We start from the raw sequence: 5,388 nt of genomic DNA, 5'->3' as shown, positions 1-5,388 counted from the left end.
AGGGGAGCAAGCGATGAGTGTGGGCAGACAGGCAGCCAGGCTCCACTCTGGCTCCGACTCCGCCTCCGATCATAGGCTACACATCGTGCAAGCGACTCTCTAGCTTCTCCGTAACGACCAGTAACCAGCCTACTACTTAGCGTTGCCTGGTTAAGACACACAAACTGCTTTACAACATTGAAAATAATACTAGTATTGAGTTTAATACTAAAACAACAGTCTAGTTATTTGTCTCTCTCTCCCCTTGTGTATAGAAAAGTAGGCTGTGTCTTTGAATTTGTAGTCTCGCTCCTCCCTCCCACTTTCCCCCCTGCATCTCATAGCCAGGTTCTGACAAGTCTCCCTTTAGTTTTCACTATGCAATATAAAACCTACAAAAATGTCAGTGGGTGATTTGATTAATTTATGTAATAAATAAGTACGGAAAAACAGGTATTGAGTAGAACTTGTGAGGTAGTGATGATTAGTAAATGAGTTGGAGATATACTGCCATCTGGCGGGGACTAGAAACAATTGAATAATAAGACAAACTATAAATTGACTCGTGACTAGACCATTGGTGACTCAGACTTGGACTCAGACTTCAGCAATAGAGACTCGTGACTCGACTCAGACTCGAGCACAGCGGACTTGGGACTCGACTCGTACTCTAGGCTTAATGACTAAACTACAACACTGGGTGGTTGGACTAGCAGCAAGCTCTCGCAGTCTCACTTCAGAATATCCGACGTTTGTCCATAAGGTTTGGGATAGGGTTAAAACAAAAACTACTTGGCGGTTAAGTTTAGGCATTAATTCCGAATGGTTAAGGTAAAGGTTAGGGTTTGGGATAGGGATAAAACAATGTTTGAACATGCAACCCTCGGAGCCAGCGCTTGCTGGTTACGCCCATCCGCCATCCCCAGCGCCCTAGCAACAAACCGCAAGCCCACTTGATGGTAATAGCGCTCACTGTTGCCCCTAGTGGCAGGTTTTGAAGTAATCTCCCAACGTCCTGGGTACCTAGCCAGATTCTTATGGGGCTAGTAGAAAGGTGAGAGACAGGGTGAGTTTAACTCATGGTTGGAGAGTAAATTATTCACACACCTCTCCTCTCCTCCAGAATTTATTGTGCTCAGGATAACTCTTAAACAGCTTCTATTGATCCTACATCTATGCACGCACACACACACACACACACAGACACACACACACACACACACAGACACAGACACAAAACTAACCCTCCCTCATCTTTTGATATCCATCCAGTTACTTTTATCTATCCACAGAGATCTATAATTGAATTAATTTGATTATTTCTCCCCAATGAAAAGCCACATAGTGCAACATGATCTTCTAAATCCAGATAGTATAGAGCACATAGTACTGCAGTGATGGTGAATGCAACCTGCGATGGGGGGGTCCAACCATGTGTGTGTGAGAGAGAGAGAGAGTGTGTGCGTGCGTGCATGCATGAGTGTGTGTGTGTGTTTGTGTGCCTGCGTTTGACCCAGGTAGCGGCTTTGACCCATTTTAGTGAGCCTCCCTATCGCTTAATGCCTAGCGCTGAGGGGCCAGATGGATGATCCTGTAGCTCTGGACCATAGCTCTGGACCATAGCTCTGGACCATAGCTCGGTAACAGTGCAGATAGGCCATTAGGCTAAATGAGCACGGTAATACACACATATACAACAAGGACAGAGAGCCCTGTAACTCCTGGTGTCCCATCAGATTAAAGGGATACTTTATCTGCTTCCCCGGAGTCAGATGAACTTGTGGAATATCAGTTTTATGTCTATGTGCCCAGTATGAAGGAAGTTAGAGGTAGTTTCGCGAGTGCACAGCTGGAAATGCAAACTAGTAGTCTATTCTAGGTTTAAAAAGGCTTCTAAAGTTTGTAATTTCCACTTAAACATTTCAGACTTGATTTGCCTTAACAAAAATGTATCAACTCCTACAAAAAAATGCCATTCATTATAATCCACATAATAATTCCCATTTCCTGTTGCTGCAGGATTGTTTTCCTAATGTAGTAAACTGGCTCAAATTAAGATCCTACATCTGAGATTTTTTAGCCGGACCTAGCCTTAGCCTCGAAAAGTGAGGTTAAAGACATGCTCTGAAACGAAGTATTTTTTTTAACTCCCGGTTTGGGCTGGATGTCAATGTGTAGTTCATACATGCATAATCTATGAGCAGAATTACTGTCTTACATCGATTAGCCACGAAATCCCTAGTTTGAAAGCAACTTTATCTGGAAGCTGTGCTGCGCCATTTTCCCTATATTTTCCTCCACCTGGGCCAGCCCCCTAGCAAGTCGAGTTTTAGCCAATGAGCTTCAGTCCCTCTCCATTTGAGTGACCGCAAAAAAATCCAAACACAGCAGAGTGAGAGAGGGAGAGAGAGCAATGACGTGGTGCACATATATGACATAGTACGCAATCTTCGGGGACCACTTTTTGCTCGTGAGTACTACTTTCAGAACTACTGGCTAAAAATATATAAAAGTACCAGAGAATCTCTTTAATGTTAAGCCTAGTGGAATGACCATTCTTCATCAGACCTTTTCACACACAACAGAAACCAGGTGTAAAAGAAGGAAGGGTGCATTTTCAATGTATTGGAACAGGGCTGCAGAGTGTACAGTGTGCGTGAGGGACACACTCTAAGTGTAACCCATCCCAGGGCTAACAGTTAGCGTCTGGGAACCATTAATCCTGGTGGAATAACAGCAGGGAGCGACCAGCCGGCAGATATTTCATCATGGAGCACAGCCTGGGGATTTACAACCTCTCTCTCCAAATGGTTTATTCTACAGAGTATGGCTCAGCACCTTAAATAGACCAGCCCAGACACATGCACACACAGAGATCCTATAAATTCTATATGTAATTCTATGTTCACACATGCTTGGCCCACACATACACAAACACCCATATGCACACACGCACACTGATCGACCAAGTGAGCTGGGTCCCTTCCCACAGCTGCTTCTTTCCTCAGCACTAGAGATGGCTGGCTGATGGGCTTTCCACTGCAGAGAGATGAAAAGCCTGGGCTGCGTCCCAAATAGCACCCTATTCCCTTTATAGTGCACTATGTAGGGAAGGGGAGCCATATGGGACGCAGCCGTAATCAGTCTTCCTGTGATGTGACCGTGCCGCCCTCCCTACACTAACCCCAGGTTAACGTTATTAGAAGGCCATTCTGTGTACTTTCGCCCAACCTCCACCCACACATGCGCACGCACACAAACACACGCATGTCTGGGGTCACACTTCACCACAGGGGAATGTCCCCAACCTTTCATGAATAAAATACCAGCAAAAAAGGAGAGTTAAACATGTGTGTGTGTGCATGTGTGTACAGTGCATTCGGAAAGTATTCAGACCCCTTGACTTTTTCCATATTTTGTTACGTTACAGCCTTAATCTAAAATGTATACAATTATTTTTTCCCTCATCAATCTACACACAATGACAAAGTGAAAACAGGTTTTTAGATTTTTTTGCAAATGTATTACAAATAAATAAGTATTCAGACCCTTTTTTATTTAACCTTTATTTAACTAGGCAAGTCAGTTAAGAACAAATTCTTATTTACAATGACGGCCTACACCGGCCAAACCCGGACGACGCTGGGCCAATTGTGCGCCGCCCTATGGGACTCCCAATCACGGCCGGTTGCGATACAGCCTGGAATCGAACCAGGGGGTCTGTAGAGACACCTCAAGCACTGAGATGCAGTGCCTTAGACCGCTGCGCCACTCGGGAGCCCTTTGCTATGAGACTCAAAATTGAGCTCAGGTGCATCCTGTTTCCATTGATCATCCTTGAGATGTTCCTACAACTTGATTTGAGTCGACCTGCGGTCAATTCAATTGATTAGACATGATTTGGAAAGGCACACGCCTGTCTATATAAGGTCCTTGACAGTGCATATCAGAGCAAAACCCAAGCCATGAGGTTGAAGGAATTGTCCGTAGAACTCCGAGACCGGATTGTGTCGAGGCACAGATCTGGGGAAGGGTACCAAAAAATGTCTGCAGCATTGAAGGTCCCCAAGAACACAGTGGCCTCCATCATTCTTAAATGGAAGAAGTTTGGAGCCACCAAGATCCTTCCTAGAGCTGGCCGCCCAGCCAAACTGAGCAATCTGGGGAGAAGGGCCTTGGTCAGGGAGCTGACCAAGAACCTGATGGTCACTCTGACAGAGCTCCAGAGGTCCTCTGTGGAGATGGGAGAACCTCCAGAAGGACAACCATCTCAGCAGCACACCACCAATCAGCCTTTATGGTAGAGTGACCAGACAGAAGCCACTCCTCAGTAAAAGGCACGACAGCCCGCTTGGAGTTTGTCAAAATTCTCTGGTCTGATGAAACCAAGATTTAACTCTTTGGCCTGAATGCCAAGCGTCACGTCTGGAGGAAACCTGGCACCATCCCTACGTTGAAGCATGGTGGTGGCAGCATCATCATGCTGTGGGGATATTTTTCAGCGGCAGGGACTGGGATACTAGTCAGGTCAAGGGAAAGATGAACGGAGCGAAGTACAGAGAGATCCTTGATGAAAACGTGCTCCAGAGCGCTCAGGACCTCAGACTGGGGCAAAGGTTCACCTTCCAACAGGACAACGGCCCTAAGCACACAGCCAAGACAACGCAGGAGTGGCCCAGCCAGAGTGGCCCAGCCAGAGCCCGGACATGAACCTGATCGAACATCTCTGGAGAGACCTGAAAATATCTGTGCAGTGACACTCCCCAACCAACCTGACAGAGCTTGAGAGGGTCTGCAGAGAAGAATGGGAAAAACTCCCCAAATACAGGTGTGCCAAGCTTGTAACGTCATACATAAGAAGACTCAAGGCTGTAATTGATGCCAAAGTAAAGGGTCTGAATATTTATGTAAATGTAATATTGCAGTTTTATATTTTTTATAAATTTGCAAAATTTTGCAAAAATGTCAAAAAACCTGTTTTTGCTTTGTCATTATGGAGTATTGTGTGTAGATTGATGAGGAACATTTGTTGTTTAATCCATTTTAGAATAAGTCTGTAACGTAGCAAAATGTGGAAAAAGTCAAGGGGTATGAATACTTTCTGAAGGCACTGTGCATATACAGCACCTTAATGTGCCTGTGTGTGTACATGTATAAGACCTTATGAATAAACTATAGTGGGAGCCTTAACAAGCCCCTGTGTGATGTTTAAATGGGGACAGCTTTTTTCATTAGCTTGCCTTTACTATTTAGTAGGGCCGAGATGATATCGTGGCAAGGACACAAAACATGAAGTGGATTTAACCTCTTTAGGAAAGCAGCTCTAATGTTGGAATCAAACGGCATTATGCTGTCATCCAGCGTCACATGTATTTATTTAGAAACTATAGCACACAATATTTTACATAC

Source organism: Coregonus clupeaformis, chromosome 34 (assembly GCF_020615455.1).
Source record: "Coregonus clupeaformis isolate EN_2021a chromosome 34, ASM2061545v1, whole genome shotgun sequence".
NCBI lineage: Eukaryota > Metazoa > Chordata > Actinopteri > Salmoniformes > Salmonidae > Coregonus > Coregonus clupeaformis.
The sequence above is the reverse complement of the archived record's forward strand: the minus strand, read 5'-3'. Positions refer to the sequence as shown.